Source organism: Miniopterus schreibersii, assembly GCF_964146895.1.
Source record: "Miniopterus schreibersii genome assembly, chromosome: 1".
NCBI lineage: Eukaryota > Metazoa > Chordata > Mammalia > Chiroptera > Miniopteridae > Miniopterus > Miniopterus schreibersii.
Window position 1 is genome coordinate 65855772 of NC_138101.1, and position 20897 is coordinate 65876668.

The following is a 20897-nucleotide window of genomic DNA, read 5'->3' on the forward strand; positions in this document are numbered from 1 at the left end:
ATAAATTGAAAAGAATTGAAATGTATAAAGAGTGTTCTCTGACCACAAGGTAGAAATTAGTAACAGAAAGACATTTGGAAACTAAATATTAGGAAATTAAATATTTTGCTTAATAATCCATGGACTACAAAAGAAATTGCGAAGAAAATTAAATATATTTAGAACTGGGTGAAAGTGAAAACTCAATATATCAAGCATATCAAATTATGTGAAATATAGGTAAATCAGTGTTTAGAGAAAAATTTACAACTCTAATGCTTATGTTTGAAAAAATAAATGATCTAATATCAGTGGTCTAAACTTCCAACTTAAGAAGCTAAAAAAAATAAAATAAAATAAATGTAAGTAGAAGAAAGGGGAACATAAATATAAAATAAAAAATTGATTAAATAAAAATGGACAAGCATTATAGAAAATCAACTATCAATAAAATTGTTAATCCTGTAGGTAGAACTAATGAAGAATAAAAAGGAAGACATGAATTTCTGATATAAGAGATGAAAGAGAAGGGAGGTCACAAAGATTCTATATTTAAAAGAATAATAAAATAATACTATGAATAATTTTATGTCAATGAATTGATCACTTAGATAAAATGAACACATTTCTTGAAAGCCTAACAAAATTGACTAAAGGAAAAAAAAAACCTGAATAGGCCTGTATCTACTACAGAAGTTTATAACTGAAATCTTTCCCACAGAGCAAATTCCAGGCCCAAATGGCATTATTGATGAAGTTTAGTAAATAATTAATATAGATACAATACTACCTTTACCCAATGGCATAAGGGAACACTTCCCAATTCATTTAGAGATGTTCACTGCTCTCACACATAACAGATATCTAAAGGCAAGAGGGCAAAGTCTGGTGAAATGCTTTACTCTAAAACGTCTGCAAGAACCCAAGGTCCTCCCACCAATTTGGTCACCATGCCCAGGGTGTGGGAGTAAAGCATTTCACCAGCCTTCGCCCTCTTACCTTCAGACATTTGTTACGCCTGAGGGCAGTAAACATCTCTCTCCTGTTTAAGCTACTGTTATTTGGGATTTTCTCTCATTTGCAGCCAAATAATTCAAGCTTATTTGCATACCTTGTATGAACTAAGTAAATATGTATAAAGCATATGTATAGCCTTTAATATATGTAAAGCACTAAGGACTCTGCCTGGAAAGTTTTTTACTTTAGCTATTGTTGGTAATCAAATACATGCATAAATGAAACCAAATTTCATCTCTTATGTGGGATAAATAACAAAATAGCTGACAATACCCAATAGTAGAAATGATGCTGTGGGATATTTAATTTTAAACTTTGTTCATCAAAGTAGAAATTAACCATATTTTCTGGGTACAAATAATATTTTTTTATGAATAAAACTTTAGAAAAAGCACAACTTGCAACTGAATCAAATAAAATTAAATTAGCTATAAGAGAGTCATTAAATAAAGAAATGAAGCAAAATTTAAATTTTATTACATTAAAATACTGCACATGTATATATTTAAAAAGCACATAGCACTACAACTCTTGAAAGAAAATGGCAACTTCCTGCACACTCTTCCTCTTCCCAAATTTACCTTACTTTGAACTTGTTGTTCTATTAGCCTCTACATTTCTAAAACAAAACCACTTAGGGCCATTTCTTAAATTAAATTTTTTTAATATTATCTACTTTGTGTTTGTTAATGTGGATTAGAATTTAGTACACACATACTCACACACTTCTCCCTAACCTTCCAATATCCCACCATTTCCCTTGTAGCAAGTCAATGTTTACATCCTTATGATTAAGTGAGCAGTTTTTATAGCCCAGCCACATTGCACACTTTCATTATATTTCCCTTCTTTTACAACTTCTTTTTCTTGGAGTTGGAAATTACCTAGCTTTTTATTTGTTTAACTTTCTGTGACTAACACTAATTATTCTAAACTTTCCCATAGAGCCGCCTGCAGCCCTCTCAGAACAATCACATGCTTCAGTTACTCTGTCAATTCCATTTCTACATCCATTCTGCAGCCTTCTGTCTGTTCACTCCAATTTGGCTGGTTGCTCTCCAGGCCATGTAGCCTCCATAGCTCTACCCATATGCTGGCAGTTGTCTTTGCTTTGTTTCTGTGATTTCTGGATTCCATATATTCTTTCTTAATTTAATCTACCACTTTGACGATAAGCCATTATCTACTAGCTTCCTGAGAAAAGGTCCTTGGGGAATAAATGTTAGGAAATTTTGTGAAATAAAAATATATGTTTTTCTATTATCAAATTTGATTTTTAGTGTGAGCATAGAATTCTAGGTTAGAAACCATTTTCCCTGAGTTTTGAAAGCATTGCTGCTTTGCTCTTTCATAGGTCACCTTTTTTTCTCTCTAGAAACTTTCAGAATTTTTCTTTTATCCATATTTATATTTATATTTAATATTTTATTACTTGTGTTGGACACTCTGGAAACTCCAGTTCTCCAGTTCCAGGAAAATGTTCTTGTATACTTTCTACAATAATCTACTTCCTCCCATTTCCTCTTATTCTATTCTCAACAAGCCTCTACTGGGCACTGGGCCTCGACTGATAATCTTATTTTTTTTATTTTTTGTTTTATTCTTGATCTCTTTGTCTTTTTGCTCTAATATCCAGGAAATTTCTTTAACTTTATCATCCAACCAACTTTCTTACAGTTACCTACTGTTATGTAAGAAACTACTTCAAACATAGTGCTTTATAATAACTATTTTATTATATCTCATGATTTGGTGAGTCAAAAATTTAAGTAGCACTCAGTTGTTTCAAGTGATGTTGATGGAGGTTACTTAGTGATATTCAGCTGGTAAATGGGCTGGTTTGAATGGTCTAAAATGGTTTTACTCATGTCTGAAGCCTTGGCTGGAGGCTAACTTCTGACCAGTGTGCCTACATGTAGCCTCTTCAACATGGTGGCATCAGGGTAATTAAATATCTTATATGGTGATGGAGGCACCCAGACATTATATGCCAAGAGTTTTCAGTGGTAGCTCTTGGGATCGGTCCTGATGACCTAACCATAGAAGTCCCAAATGTCACTTCAAGGACATTTTTTTGCCCAGTAAGGCCAACTCCTCCAATTCTCAATGAAAGAAATAGCAAAGAATTTATAAGCATGTTTAATCTGCCACACCCTTAAGATATATACTTACATACTATATATATATATACTCTATATATAGAGTGTCTAAAAAAAAAAAAGGAATACACACACTTTGAATAATTATAAAGGAAGTTTTTATTAAAATACATTTCATTTTCATGATTGAGCTGTCAGCAGCTGTGTGTTGACTTTCTCATAGTGGTCTGAAGTCTTTCAGAAGGTGTTCTCTCTGGTTTGGGCCCAGCAGGCCAATACGTTCAGTATGGTCATTTGCCTTCAAACACAGAGGCTTTTTGGTGGACTTTCTCCAGGGAGAAAATCTCAATTTCCTGCCACAGTCAGGGAAGGTTATAGGGGTATAGGTTGTCAGAGGATATATAGGGTCTAACTTCTATATAGGCTTTTAACCCATTCTTCTGTCTCTCTGTGTCTTTATTGTTACCCTCTGTTACACCAGAGCCTTCCAGTCTTGAATGTTGCCTCTTGATTTTTCCTTCTGTGGGCATTTTTTATTTCACTTTTCTACCCTCTACCAAATTGGTTATCAATCATCAATCTACTTTGCAGCTTCCAAAAACTTGGTGATTTTTTTTCCTCTGGTATTTTATCTTTTATCTTTCATACTCTTATGGGTTTATACTTTAAAAAGAAATTTGCTGTAATTTTAATGCAATTTTGGGAGGTATTGGAAATAAACATATGTTTAATCTCTATGCTTACTAAAGAGTCTCAAATATTATTTTAACCTTTTTTCTTTCTACTGTTCTAGAGCTGCAATTAAGAAGAAAACTTAACAGGTTGCTTAAAGTCCAGATTGATCAATAATAGGAGGAAGATGTGATTTCCATTTTGAACATGTTTAGTGGAGATATTAACATTAAGAGATAAAGAGGATTGAGGATCTTGGCTAATTATAACCTAAATACACTTGGAATAATTACAGAAGATTTAACTTTTGTAATAGCAGTCTATTTCTTACCCATTTTTTTCCCCTTGGAAAACATTCAAATTGATTTATATGACAAAACTGTACACACACACTCATCAGATTTTCCAGATATTTGTAGGAAGAATAACTCTGGTGTTTCTGGACAAACAGAGAATAAAAAGAAAATGAATTGTAGTCATACAGTTATATTTTTCCCACTTGGAACTTTTCTTTCAAGACAACACTTGCCATTGCAGGATTGTTTAGTCCTTTGTTTGGCTCTGCCCCTGCTCTATTTCTCTACCCCATCCGTCAACTCTTACTTCACTGTATTCTAAGAGGGTTGTTTCAGGTTCTTCCCAAGACATGAGTAATTAGTTCCACTGCTGTTCAGCAAATAAATCATAATAATTCCAAATCTTTCTGGGTAAGCTACTTGAGACAAACATGTAAACACTTCAAGGGTGGTAAGAGGCCAGACAGGCCAAGGAAAGGGAGAGAGGAGAGTCCTTAGGAAAACAGTCCTTAAGACATAAAGCAAATGGATGAGAATGTGGGTGGGTTTACTGTCAGGAGCTGTCAGGGGACAATAGGTGGGGGAGGGGGAGGTATTTGGGCTGTTGGCCAAGTAAACTATGAATTTTAATTGACAGTTATTTTCCCAATTTAATAATGTGATTATTTAAGTTGTAATTTAATTGAATGTAAACACTTTTAAGTTCGGCTCAGTTATACCTAAAAGCTCATTTTGCGGTCCCATTTCATTTCAGATTCACAGATTTGTTTGTTTTTTCTTGAAGTCATTTACATGTACTTCCAGTGAGGACCAAATATCCATTCATTCTCTCTCCTTTAATAAGGGATTTCTGATTTTATTTAAGGTGGCGATGTGCCAGGCTAAAAGATATTTCTCATCCTCTCTCTAACATGGGTCAGGCCAAATAATTATGAAACTGGCCAGTTAGATATAAATGGAATTGTTTTATGGGACTTCTTGAAGTTTCATATTCTACTTCAAGCCAGGAAGGAATATGTGGTGGCTGGAGTACCACAGAGGCAGGGAATATCTAGGGAATATGGGTGCAAAGGTGCAGGGTCCCTGGCAACCTCCAAGCCCCTGTGTCTCAGCTCGTGGCAGGCCTTCTGGGCTGACTTTGTGTGAAGAAGTTACTTTATTTAAACCATTCTGTTCTGATGTAGTTACATTCAGCTAAGCCTAATTCTAATGGGTACAAAGGAATATCAATAGCATTCTTTGAAACCTTGACTAAGGATTGCAGAATCTTAAAACATTTTATGCCTTATGAACTGCCGCCTAATCTAAGAAATCATTTGTTGCTGACAAAAAAAGTTTATTAAGAACATTTCTTGTTTTTTTTTATCTTGAAGCAGAGGCCTAACATATAATAGGCATTGAATAAATATTTGTTAAGTGATCATATGTAAAAATGAATTATTGAGGGCCAACATATCCTTGTTAGTTTAAGTATACAGAAATAAATAAATTCTTTCTCTGCCTCAATGAGTTTCTAATTTTATAAGAGTGATGTAAACAATTAGCACTTATACAAGATGAAAGGAATTACATCTCATAGCAGAGGCACGCGCAAAGCATTGGATGGCAGGAAGTAAAGTGACAGATCTATAAGAGTGGGATTAGACCTTGACTGAAACATAGAGTGATAAAACAAGGAAAGTAGATTGGGCAAGACTAAAATGCTGCTGAGAAATGTTGACTTAGTTGTCTAGTTAATGGAGAGACATTCAATTAATTTTTACGAGGATAATTCTGGTGGTCATGTGAAAAATTTCCTGTTGAGGCAGAGACTGAAGGCCAGAAGGAGTCTGGTCTGAAGCAAGTCTGATTTTCCCACACTCAGCAGGAAGAGGGAGAATTAATCTCTCTTGAGAGTCCATCCCATGGGGCTGAAGTCAAGGCAATAGGGAAGATTTTCAAAAGAATTAGAAATGAGAGTCCAGCAGGCAAAGACAGACCATTGGAAAAGGAACCATGGATGGGCAGAAAGATAGAGGGATCATTGTTATGAACTGAATAGTGTCCCCTCCCCCAATTCATATATGGAAACTCTAAGCCCCAATGTGAGTATATTTGGAGATAGTGCCTTCAAGGAGATAATTAAGGTTAAATGAGGTCATAAGGATGGATCCTAATGCAATAGGAGTGTTGACATTTTTAGAAAAGAGGGAGACATCAGAGATCCTTCTCTCCACAAATAGAGAAAAGACCATTTGAGGACACAATAAAAAGGTTACAGGCCAGGAAGGGAACATCAACAGAAACAAACCCTGAAAGCACTTTGATCTTGTACTTCTAGCCTCCAGAATTATGATAAAATAAATTTCTCTTGTTTAAGCCATTCAGTCTATGGTATGCTGTGAATGCAGACTGAGCAGACTAACACAACCATATGGGTTGACCATACAGATAATAGAACCCGGGGGAGATACATACATTACTTCTAAGGGCTGGGGTGGAGGCTTCTCTCCTCACTTTGTGCCAGCCTATTCACTCTTCTGTGGGAAGCAGATAGTGGTCAGAGCACAATGGTTGAACCACATTTATTAAGCTTCTTCATCTATAAAACAGCAATTATAATGGTCCTGACCTCACAATTTTCTTATGAGAAGTAAACACTGATGTTAACAATGATGATACATAAGTAAAAAAGTAATTGCTGAATAACATTAGCCATTTTTATTTTGAAAAATAGTTTGCACCAGCTCCAAATTTGTGTTATGCATTCTGCCAAATGAAAGACCTGAATCTGTGATGCACAGAAAGAAATTTGAGAGTTCTTAACATGGTAGGTATGTGCATAGGCATAAATTGGTGACACACTGAATTCTGTACCATAACAGATTAAATTATGGCAAGACTCAAGCTGTTCAGAGCCACAACACCCACCACCGTGCTCTTTCCTTCCCACAGGGAATGCCAGAAAAGATAAAATTGTCAAAACACACTCACATGAATCATAGGTCTTGCCCAATACCAAACTACTAATGACTCAAAAGATACAGTGAGAAGCAGGCACACATAGTATTCCTTTCCTGAGGGGCTTGAGTCTTCAAAACTTGCTTCCTAATTGTCCCTTTTCCCATACTGGGAGTAAAAACAAGCACTAAATATGTGTGGTGTGCATGTGAGCCCAGCCACTGAGATTTAGAGCTTCTTAGTTTTTATAGGTGCTTAGTCATAAGAGGCAAAGATATTACAGGACAAATGTCCATTCTCTAGCCAACTGTATCCTATAACCACATAAATTCCAGATTTATTCATCATAATCAGTATAGAGAGGTACATCCTACGCAAGTCATCTTTTATATAAGAACTCCACAGAAACTACCATTAACACGTTTACCTGGAAGTTTGGTGAGTAGAGGTCAAGATTTCCTCCAGCTTGCTGTTAACTCCTCTGTCCAACACAGCCTCCTGCTGGAAGGTGAGACAGGTTGGAATAGTAGAGCTTGGCTTCTACATCCACTTGGCCTGGATTCAAATCCTGGTTTATTATCATTGGCAATCTATGCTTGGCAAGTTACCTAATCTACCATTACCTCATGTTTTGATCTGCACAATGAACCTAGTACTCATTTAATTTTCTCCACACCAATGAAAGTACTGCGGTGATTTAATGAATTAATAAATGTAAAGTACTTAGAGTACTACATGGATTATAGGAGTTTTCAATAATATTATCCAACAAATTTAATGTCACTATGATTCTAGAAAGAAGGCCTGTGAGTTAGACCTGTTTTTTTGTTGTATCTACCATCACTTACTCTCTACTAGCTCCTTCTCTTCTGCTCATAAACATGCCATAAATTCTCCATCTTAAAGGAACACCTCTCTGTCTTTTTACAGGTTCCACTTCACTATATCTCTCTTAACAGGATAAGGAGAGGAAATGGTCCTCAAATCGAGAAGAAAAACGATAATAATGAAGTATCATTAGGGGTTGGTCATTTTTCTGGTTTACCTCAGCAAACCATGGTACAGTTCTCAGAGTTCTGGGGTGACTTGTATAAAAACTCTAGCAAGCTTACAGAGAAGCAAAGTTATATGCTTAGCTTGAAGCTTGCGGAAATGTTTTTTATCAATGATGTTAATATCTTTTACTCAGTAGCCTTTTCACCACCCCTACTGGTCCATGTTTAAAAGGCCCTTATCTATTCAGTGTTTGTAATTGCTTCTTAATTGGATTGTGTATCATATTTTACAGCTTCCACTCTTCCACGCCACTAATTTGCTCCCCAAATTCATCAAAATTAGCTAACTAATTAATGATCTGTTCAAGTCACTCTTCTGCTAAAAAATCATCTCAGACTTCAAATTTCCTACAAGATAAAGTCAAACTCTTTTACATGAACTCCAGATTTGTCAAAATGTGATTCCAAAGCTCACTCTTCAGTGGCATCTTTCACCATTCAATGTGGCCTAATTAGTTCCCCAGACACCTGGATATGTCCTGATTCCTGAAGACATCATGTGGCCCTTTGTGTGTTTTGTTTTAAATTTCTTAGCTCCATGCCTTTGGTCACTCTCTTCCCTCTACTTGGATTGCTCCTCAGGTTGAACTCTTTTAATTTCTGATTTAGAAAACTTCCTTGATTCCCATAGGTTGTTGGTTTCTCCACAATTTCACTTGGCACAGTGGTTCTCAGCAGTGGAATGTGGGAAAAATGAGGATTTCTCAAGAGACTTGTTCAAAGTCCACAGCATTCCAGTCTTCACATTTCCTTGGGAATTAATTTTGATTGACACACTTCTTTATAGCAGTTATAGTAGGTCATTACTATTAGTTCACAGGCCTGTTTCTGATTATAGAGACTGAGCTTCTCAAGGAAAGAAACTCTATCGTAGTCACCCACATATCTACCATACATAATATAGATACTAAAAATTATTTCTTATGTCTATATTGTTGTACTGTAGCTACAATCTGAAAGTTGATAAACTCACTTTATCAACTTTCAGATTAAAGCTCTGTTTCCAAACACAGCTGGTAAAAGTTCCTTTCATGGTGATGGAGATTAATATAGAAAATTAACTGTATATTTGCTATTTTAGAGGTTGTGATTTATGAATTATAAAATAACATTTATTTAATTTCTCTCTTGTTTGAATCATAATATTTCACTATACAATCCCTTTCACAGAGAGTTTTATAGACAAATGTAGAAAATATTGATGGTATGTATAAAAATTATGCTTTATTTGCCTCAATCATAATAAGTCTATTTTAATTATACTCTTCGGGGAATATATTTGACATATTAAATGTTGTATAAGCTATATTCTATAAAATATGATTTTCATTTTTCTGAAAAGCAGAATAGAAGAAAAATGAGAGCCCTCTGGTGGGCAATACTTTTAAGTTCCAAATGTCACATAGAATATTTTCCTGATAAGATTTTCTAAATATTAAACAAACATTGTATTTCTAAACAGATCCATTACAAAAAACTAAGATGAACTTTAAAAAGTTTTCCAACTCCTTAAGTATAATTTAAGTACATTAATTTTTCACAGAAAATGTCTGATCTGAGTAACTCTTTTATTAATAAGATCAATTTGAAATCACTGGAAAACTCAAAACAAGCAACAACAAAAATTAAAATGAACTCATCTTCTTATCTTTTCACATTGAGTTTAAATGAAATAGTCATAATATCACAACCCAGAAAAGTGATGAAATTAGAAGTTTTAGAGTGCAAATTACACAATGAACAGATGTATTTTAATTTTTTCCCCTAATTTAAGTGAAATTCTCAAATCATAAAATTAAACATTGTAATGTGAACAATTCAGCGACCTTTAGTATGTTCACAATGCTGCCTACTACCACCCCTATCTATTTCCAAAAGATTTTTATTACCCCAAAGTAAAACCTCGTATCATTAAGGAGTCACTCCTCCATCTTCCCTTCCCTCAGTCCCTGTCAACCACCAATCTGCTTTTTGCTTCTAAAAACTTACCTATTCTGAATATTTTGTATAAATGGAATCATACAACATAGGACCTTTTGTGTCTCACTTCTTTCACTTAGCATGTTTTTGAGATTTGTTCATATTATAGCATGTATCATTACTTCATTCCTTTTTTGGCTGAAAAATGTTCATATATATATATATATATTTGTATATTATATATATATATAGTATATAAATGTTCATATATATTTATATATATATTTATTATCTATTCATATAAATATATATATATATATATATATATATATATATATATATTTATTATCTATTCATCCGTTGATGGACGTTTGCATTGTTTCTACCTTTTGGCTATTGTGAATAGTGCTGCTATGAAGACGTGTAGAGTACAGCAGGTCCTAGAATAATGTCATTTTGTTCTATGTCATTTCGTTATAACATTAATGAGATGTCATAGGAACTTAACTCTTGAGTATGTCAATCAGCTTATGGCAAAAATCGTTTCATTTATATGTCATTTCACCATAGTTCCAAGAACATATTGAAGACACTAAGCGAGGACTTACTGTATTTGCTTAAGTACATGTTTTCAAATCTTGGGGGCATATACATAGGAGGGGAATTGCATTAAAATAATTCTATGTTTAACTTTTTGAGGAACCACTAAAGTTTTCCACAACATCTGCACCATTTTACATTCTACCAGCAAAGTATGAGGGTTCCAATTTCTCCACATCCTGAATAATATCTGTCTTTTTTCTTGTACATATCCTAGTGGTTGTTAAGTGGTATCTCATTGTGGTTGTGATTTACATTTCTCTGATGCTTAATGATGTTGAGTGTCTTTTCATATGCTTACTTGTCATTTGTGTATCTTTGGAGAAATGTATAATCAAATACTTCTGTTGTTTGCCTTTTATTGTTGAGTAAGGGACTTTATATATTCTAGATATCAGACTCTTATCAACGAATGACTTACAAATATTTTCTCCCACTTTTTAGGTTGTCTTTAGACTTTTTTGATAATGTATTTTGATGTACAAAAGTTTTTCATTTTCATGGATTCCAATTTATCTAATTTTTTTTTCTTTTGTTGGTCATGCTTTAGATGTCATATCTAAAAATCCATTGCTAAATTAAAGGTCATAAAGATATACCTCTATTTTTTTTTTATGAGTTTCATTGTTTTAGCTCTTGGATTTAGGTTTTAATTTACCTTGAGTTAAGTTCTGTATGTGGTGTGAGGTAGAGATCTAACTCTATTCTGTTATATGTAGCTACACAGTTGTCACAGCACCATTTGTGGAAAATACTATTATTTCCCATTGAATGGTCAAAAAAGCAATTGGCCGTAGATATATGGGCTTATTTTGGACTCTCAGTTCCATTGGTCTCTATGTTTATTCTTATGCCAGTACTGCACTATTGTTTTTTAAATTTTTATTTATTTATGTGTTTTTCCCCCATCACCATTTATCCCTCCTATACCTTCTTCCACCTCTGCCCACCACACTCCCCCTGCAGTCACCACACTGTTGTCCACGTCCATGAGTTCTTTCTCTTTTTTTTCTTTTTTGCTCCTTCAAAAGAGCTGCCTGCCTGCTCTCTAGCTATGAGTCTGTATCTATTTTGCTTATTAGTTCAGTTTGTTCATTTAATTCAACATATCAGTGAAATCATATGGTACTTGTCTTTCTCTGACTGGCTTATTTCATTTAGCATAATGTTGTCCAGATCCATCTGTGCTGTTGCAAAGGGTAAAGTTTCTTTCTTTTTACAAGTGAGTAATATTCCATTATGTAAATGTACCATAGCTGTTTTATCCACTCATTTATTGATGGTCACTTCTATTGCTTCCAAATCTTGGCTATTGTGAATAATTCTGCTATGAACATAGAGGTACATATATTCTTTCAAATTAGTGTTTCAGATTTCTTTGGAGAAATTCCCAGAAGTGAAATTGCTGGGTCATAGGTCAGTTTCATTTTTAATTTTTTGAGGAAGCTCCATACTTCTTTCCACAGTGGCTGCCCCAGTCTGCATTCCCACCAGCAGTGTACCAGGGTTCCCCTTTCTCCACACCCTCGCCAACACTTGTTGTTTGTTGATTTGTTGATGGAGCCATTCTGACAGGGGTGAGGTGATACCTCATTGTGGTTTTAATTTGCATTTCTCTGATGATTAGTGATGTTGAGCATCTTTTCATATGTCTATGTCCTCTTTGGAGAAGTGCCTATTCAGGTCCTTTGCCCATTTTTAAAATTTGATTGTTTGGGTTTTTTGGTGTTAAATTTTATAAGTTCTTTTGGATATTGACCCCTTATTAGATGCATGGGGGAATATATTCTCCCATTATTCAGTGGGGTTGTCTTTTCATTTTGTTGATGGTTTCCTTTGCTGTGCAAAACCTTTTTAATGAACTTTGCAGTAAGTTTTGAAGTTGGGAAGTATAACATTCTGACTGTTCTTTTTTTCAGAATTGTTTTGCCAATTCATGGCCCTCTACATTCCATATAAATTTGAGAAATGGCTTTTCCATTTTGACAAATAGGACCATTGGAATTTTGATAGAAGCTTTAGATCACTTCAGGTAGTATTGCCATCTTAATATTAAACCTTCCAGTAAAGAGCATTGCTGTCTTTCCACTTATTGTGGTCTTCCTTAATTTTTTCATAGCTTTAGCAATGTTTTATAGTTTTCCATGTTCAACTCTTTTACTTCTTCGGTTAAATTTATTTCTAGCTGTTTTATTATTTGGGATGGTATTGTAAATGAGATTTTTTTTTCTAATTTTGTTTTTGGTTTATTCATTGCTGGTTGTAGAAACATAATTAATTTTAGTGTGTGGATCATGTACTCTGCAACTTTGCTGAATGTGTTTATTAGCCCTAGTTGGGTTTTTTTGTACATAATTTAATTGTTGAATAAATGTTTTTTTAAATCTTTGAGAAAATGTAGCACATAATTCTGGAGTTTAATATTAATGTTACAATCCTTTAAGGCAATGCATTTCAAATAATTATGCACTTCTGTTATAATCAGATAAAAATATTTGTTTAATTCCATTGTATTTCATCTAATGTTATGATGTTTAGTCACCAGGATGGTACCATATACACAATAACTTTATCATTATTTCTTAATTTATAAACTGTATTTACACAAGGCTAAGCACCCTCTATTTAAATAATTTTATTAAGTTAAATCTAAAAATTGGTTTGATCCTATCTCCTCCCAATGTATAAAAATGCTTGTTCCTGCACATGCAAGCCTTGCAGGGAAGTTACTTGCACATAAAAATTTTTAAAAGAAACCAATCTATAAAAGCCCTATTTGCTTCAACAAAGTTCCAGTAATAAAAATTAAAAAATGATGCCTAGGCGCTAAGCAACAGGAGTGATACCTGTGGCTCAGAGCCTCAGTCTGTAGTTAGTGAGATACAGGGAAAGGAAAAGGTGAGCATTTTCTGTGGAGTGTTCCTAAGGATGGGGAAAGGTGGGTAACTTTCAGGAGAGGGAACATTAAATGCAAATATAAGGAGCTTCAAGGGAAAGAAAGATATGGACAAGTTCTTTGCCTCTCCTACCATGTTATACAGTTTCAATATCATAGAAAACTGGTGGATAGTGAATCATGAATCAACTCTAAAACAAAGTGATCTTTCAGCCAATTGGCTCTAAATTATCTATGTATCCTTGAAATCTAATTATTTTTAGGAACCTCAAAAAGTTAGTTTCAGAGGTGTGTTCATTACAGTTGGGGGGAGTCCTCTGGTATTTTTTGTTATTGATTTGAGAGAGAGAAGAAGGGAGAGAGAGAAAATGAGAAAGAGAAATAGCAATTTGTTGTTTTACTTATTTATGTAGTCATTGATTGCTTCTTGTATGTGCCCTGACCAGAGATTGAACCCACAACCTTGGCATATTAGGATGATGCTCTGAGTTAACCTGCCAAGGCCAGAATACTCTGACATTTTTCAGGAAACCCAAATTGTGTCCTTAAATAGGCAGGGTGATTGAATTTACTAAATTCAAAGTGGGGAAAATAAAGACAGCAGAGACCCCATTTGTAAATACAAGAGAAATATGTTGTGACGTTTAAAAATGAGAGTTTTCCCCCACTATATCTGTTTCTTTTTTCATTTTCTTCTTTTTTAAAATGTATCTTTATTGATTTCAGAGAGAGGAAAGAAGAGGGAGAAAGAGAGATAGAAACATCAATGATGAGAGAGTCATTGATCAAGCCCACAACCCGGGCATGTGCCCTGACCGGGAATCGAACCCCGATCGCCTGGATCCTAGGTCGATGCTCAACCGCTGAGCCACACCCGGCCGGGCATCTGTTTCTTTCTGGTAGTAAAAGAGTTACTTGAAGAAGCCTAATACTTAAAATGTAATTCCTGTATTGAAGCCTCCAACTTTGTTCTTTTCAAGATTGTTTTGGCTACTTGGGGTCTTTAGGGGTTCCATATGAATTTTAGAAATTGTTTCTATTTATGTAAAAATCCCATTGACACTTTTGTAAGTATTGTTTGAATCTGTAGTTCACTTTGGGTAGTATAGACATTTTAACAATATTAAGCCTTCCAATCCATTTATATGGGATGTCTTTGCATTTGCTTGTGTCTTCTTTAATTTCTTTCAGCAATCTTTTTTAATTTTCAGTGTACAAGTACTTCACTTGCTTAGGTAAGTTCATTGCTAAGTAGTTTATTCTTTTTGATGCTGTTGTAAAGGGAACTGTTTTCCTAATTTCTTTTTCAGATAGTTTGGGAAACTGATTGTTGTGTATTGATTTTGTATTGCTCTTTCTCTGATTTTGTTTAGTAGTTCAGTTGTGTAATTTTTAGAGTTTTCTATACATAAGATCATGTCATTTGAAAACAGGAACAATTTTACTTCTTCCTTTCAAATTTGGATGCTTTTTACTTCTTTTTCTTGTTTACTTGCTCTGGCTAGTGACAGTCATACAATAAAATAATAGAGCTCCCATCTTAGAAAATTGTAGCAAGATAGTTAAGTATGTCTTTACCATTATAAGAATAAAATTTAAAATGCATTTACTTATTTATTTACAGTAAACTTACTCTCCAGAATAGTACAAGCCCTATTAAGTAGTCTAGTGCCTAAAGAATAATTTGAGGTGAGTAAATATTATGGTTTGCACCTATTGACTTATGTTTTATTGTAATATCCAGGCTAGCCAACCTCTTCAAATAACTACAGTTAAAACAGTTTTATATAAGTTTTTTGAAATTTACTTTGAGTAAAAGATAACACATTTCTTCTTTAACTTTTTAAAAAAGAATATTAAAATTAATTATTTCAGTTACTACCAGTCAAGTATTCATTCAGAAAGGTATTTTAAATATCACATTTCTCCTCACAGGTGCTATGTTCATTTTCTTCATAATCTTCTCTTTTTGCCACTCTATCTGTGGTATTGGTTTTCCACTTTTACAAGTAATTGGCTTTTTAAGCAGCATAAAAGAAACATCTTAATCTCTCTAAGTGAGACATCAACATTCTGATATATCTGTTCATTAATCCTGGAAAATGAGAATTATCTCCTGATAATATGATGCTCCTAAAAATTGTGGTTGCATTTTTTCAGGTATGTTCTGAATGAAATAGATCGTAGCTTGTAGAATTCCAATTTCTTTGAATGCCTGTGATAGAGAGATTAAAGAGTGTTTCTCTAAAAGCAAATCTCTCATTGGGCTCATTAGGTATTTGCTTCTCAATTTTGCATTTTTCCTCTTAGGATCAAATCTCCCATGCCAGCATCTCAAAAATCAGTAAAATATCACCTCTTTCCCAATGCCTTTTGTTATGAACTGAATTGTGCCCCCGCCCCATTATAGGTTGAAACTTAATTCTTAATGTTATTCTAAGGTCCTTAGGGATGTCATTTAAGTTAAATGAGGTCATAAGGGGAGTAACATAATCCAGTAAGGCTGACATCCTTATAAGAAGAGGAAGAGATACCAAAGAGTTCTCTCTCTCTCTGCACCCACATAAGGAAGAGGCCATTTGAGGACACAGTGAGAAGGTAACTGTTTGAAAACCAGGAAGAAAAATCTCACCAAGACCAACCTTGTAAGCATCTTGATTTTAGATTTTTAGCCCCAGAACTGTGAGAAATTAAATTTGTATTGTTTAAATCATCTAGTTTGTGGTATTTTGTTATGGAAGCTCTAGCACATTAAGACAGATTATGAAATCTGTATTATTCAGGGTGTCCCAGAGAAACAGAACCAATAGGATGTGTTTGTGTGTGTGTGTACACACACACACACAAACAGAGAGAGAGAGAGAGAGAGAGAGAGAGAGAGAGAGAGAGAGAAAGAGAGAGAGAGAGAGAGAGAGAGAGAGGAGGAGGAGGAGGGGAGGAAGAAGAGGAGGAAGGAGAACAAGAAACTTTATTATAAGGTATTGTCTCACATGATTATGGACCCTGAAGAATCCAAAATCTTCAGTGTGGACCAGCAGGCTGGAGACCTATGAGCCAATAGTGTTAAAGTTTGAAAACAATCTGATTGAGAATTCCCTCTAGCTTGGGGAAGCCAGACTTTTTGTTCTATTTAGGTCTTCAACTGATGGGATGAGGCCCACCTATGTTATAGAGAGCAATCTGCTTACTCGAAGTTCACTGATTTAAATGTTTTTGTTTTTTTTTAACATTTTTAAAATTTTTTTTAAAAAAATATATCTTTATTGATTTCAGAGAGAGGAAAAGAGAGGGAGAGAGAGAGGAACATCAATGATGAGAGAGTCATTGATCGAGCCCACAACCCAAGCATGTGCCCTGACAGGGAATCGAACCCTGATCTCCTGGATCCTAGGTTGACTCGCAACCACTGAGCCACGCCTGGCCGGGCTGATTTAAATGTTAATCTCATCCAAAAACACCTTCCATGTTGACACATAAAATTAATCATTACCCCTTTCAAAGGCATTTTCAAATTATACTGAAATTGAGCAATATAGAATCTAAAATGCAGCATTGCCTTGTCTTTTTAATTTTCTAAAATCTCTTTTGAATTTTAAAGTATCATAACTTCTATAAAAATCCTGAGACATACAATATAGATTTTCTTTCACTGGGTTAATCATGTGTTTCATCATAATATGTAGTTACCTGAGGGAAATGATCTTCTTTCAATGATTGGTTAAGAGTGTTCTTCCCATATTTGTTTGAATAGCTTGTAAGTTTTCCCTTTTTCCTTTTATAAAATGAAACAATATCTATAAAATAATAGGCATTAATGGATAATAGGCATTATATACAGCATAAATAACGTGTGAGAAATAACTATGGCACTGAGAGTTTCAACATTTAACCTCAATAGTGTTTGAAATTGTTACTCTTCAAATAAAATTTCATTCACTGTGACATGACAGAGTTAAAATACAGTTCAGTGATATTAGGATCGAAAAATCAACTCTAATAGGTAACTTGATACATTTTTTTTTTTTTTAAAGATGATTCACATTTACCTAGAAACCCTTCTGAGATGGAAGAATTTAAGGCAAAACATATGTTTTAGTTCACCTATTTGGTTAGCCATCAAAAATATCATATGTGTCTTTTTATCTAAACTTACAGTTATGAATAATCAAGCTATTTCATATCTATAATGAATATTGGCATCATGGACTCTGTTGTCCAGAACTTATGTGATTTGTAGCCTTAGTTACCTTTTGCCTATTTTATTATTGGTATGTGTGTGTGCCAGTAGCAATGCCCACAATTATTTTCCTGAGAGACAATCTTCTCCCTCTTTACTCAATTAATTCAAGACATTACATGGGAGATTTGTTTTCTTTACCTTGTACTACTTTATCCAACTGAAAGCATTCACTCAGTGCCACTTAATGATTCAAATATTTTAATTGAAAGTGTTTTCTTAGCTTGGGCTGCTATAATAAAATATAATGTAGTCTATCAACAGCATAAATTTATAAAAACTGGAGGTCTGAGATCATGGTGCCAGCATGATCAGGTTATGATAAGAGCCCTTTTCCCAGTTACAGATGGCTGACATTTCACTGTATCTTTCCATGGTGCAAAAAAAGTGATATAGCTCTCTGTCCTTTTATTATAAGGTCATTAATCCTACTCATGAGGGCTCTATGCATTACCTAATTACTTCCTAAAGGCTCCACCTCCACATACTATCACATTGGGAATTATATTTCAGCATATGAATCTTGGGGTGGGGGTGCGCACAAACATTCAGTCTATTACAAATGTGAATACTGTACTCTTGGTGTGGCTTTTGCCCCCAGTAGAGTTTTAATTGGCCTTTATTGCTTACAGTCTTCTCAGTTTTTATTTCACTTGTCAAAGATGAGAAACACTTGTATCTGTTATCCCAGAAAATGTTGGGATATTTGCAATATCTGGGGTTTTTTATTCCTGAAAACTGGCCAATTTATTTCTTAGATTATGTCGTCTTGTATCACCTTATTTGTGTGCAACCAAGACACACTAATAATATTGCTTTCGAATCTCTTTATCTAAAACCACACACTAAATCAATACATTATCTTCCTTCCAAGTTATCAAAGGTGACACTTTTACTTAATGTTTTGTACAAAATAATACGGTTTTTTACTTTTACAAACTCCTACAGAAATGGTACCTATTGCCCAGGACTAAAATCAATCACATGACATTTAGAATTTTTTCATTAGCTCCCCATTATTTGTCACCAATTCCTGTATCAATCAATATAGATAAGTTATGGTGTGATAACAAATGATCCAAATATCTTAGTGATCTATCAAAAACGTATTTCTTTCTGAGTACATATCCATTTCAGGTTGATTGTGCATATTCTGTGGACAGATGAGAAGGTAATGGACAAGACTTTACAGTTTTTGTTTAGAAGTAGGACAGGTGACTTCCATTCATATTCAAAAGACCAAAGCTAGTTATAATGCCAAACCTGATGTCATTGAGGCAAGAATGAATTATCCTCTCATAGAGAAGTGCTCCATGGGATAAACTCTACTGAGAGAAAAAGCAAAAGTTTTGGAGGATAGCATAATATGCTACACACTTTTAAAAAATAACAATAATACCTAACACTTGCTGAGCTTTATTATGTGCTAATCATTGTTCTAAGTACTTTTTCTGTACTAAGTCAGTTGGTCATACCACAATTATGTAAGAAATGGTATTATCCCCATTTTACAGAGGAAGGAATTGTGTCCGGAAGAGTTGAAAGGTTATTTATGTGAAAAGGCACATAAACTGCCACACTCATATTCAAACTAGGATATCTAGTGCCAGAGTCTGAACTAAATTATTACAGGATATTGGCTCTCCTTAAGCTGTTTCTAAAAGTCATGCATAGGTATATTTTAATATAATTTTACAATAAAAAATACATTAGAACTTTCCAAATCCTCTGTCACGTCTATTTTTCTTTATAATTCAACTCTTTATGTTTTTACTTGTAAGCCAAAGGTGGCTTAACTGACCACAGAACTTGTTTAGAACAGCCCACAAAATTATCCTGCCATTCATAAATAAACATGACCCACAGACCTGCCAGTAGAGAACTCCAAAATTGTGCTGTAAACCTGAAATACGCAGTTTCGTTTTATATTTTTGTCATAATAGATAAGAAACTTGGTGTAATTGGGAAGAAAAAAAGGTTTCAAACATTTTATTAAGTCCAAAAACAATATCTTCATGCCCAGCTTCTATTATATGATTTCTCAGGAGACATTATGCTATGGTCTTATGATCTTTAAACATCGGGTTCTTTGCATGATGTGAAAGGGGAATGATTAAGATGGCCTTAAATGGAAAAATTTTGTGGAACGTTTAGAAGAGTTTATAGTAGGGAATGCAGATGTAACTTATTTTAACATCATCTTTTGAATAGATTAGGAAAATTTTGTTTAAATTTTTTTACTGACTTCCCTAAGTCCAAGTCTCTTGATAACTAATTCCGTGTTAGAGATCCAACTACTCAAAACCTTTAGTGACCCATATGATTGTACATTCTGATTCGTGTTTCTAAACAGCTAAATACATTTAAATTGAATGGTGTGTGTGTGTATGTGTGAGTGTGTGAGTGTGTGTGTGCATGTGTGGAGGGAACACTGCTGATTTATTCAGAAAAGAGCAAGTATTCTTATTCAAAACAGAAATACAGATTGAATAGCTGCCAATAAGACGCTGTACTAAAATTTTTAATTCATGAATTACAATTGGTTTAAAGAAATCACAGGAATTAAATAAACTGGAAATCTTATTTAAAAATAATTAAATCAGATTTTATAAAGATATTCACATATTCTAAAGTGTATACAGCTCTTTAGGGGTGAAAAACCTCATAATATATGTGAATTATGCCCCTGTTTTATTATTATTTTTTTTAAATATATCTTTATTGATTTCAGAAAGGAAAGGAGAGGGAGAGAGAGAGATAAAAACATCAATGATGAGAGAGTCATTGATTGAGCCCTCAACCGGGGCATGTGCCCTGAACAGGCATCGAACCTCAATCACCTGGATCCTAAGTCGACGCCCAACCGCTGAGCCGCGCCCATCTGGGCTGTGTCCCTGTTTTAAAATGGGTGTTTCAAGAGGAATTGATTGAGCTAAGAATAAACTATGGCCACCAAGAAAACACATTATCCTAGGAATTTTTGAGATGAGTATATTTTATTTGAAATTATTATTTAGTTATTAGAAAAATAAACTAATTTTAGTTTATAGTAATTTTAGTTTATAGAAAAATGTTCTTATATGTTCCTTAGCGATATATGTATAACTTTTCTGTTTGTTGTCTCTTCATAGCAAGTTCTTTTACTATTTACTCTTTTGACTTCTGCTATATTCTACTTCACTTTAC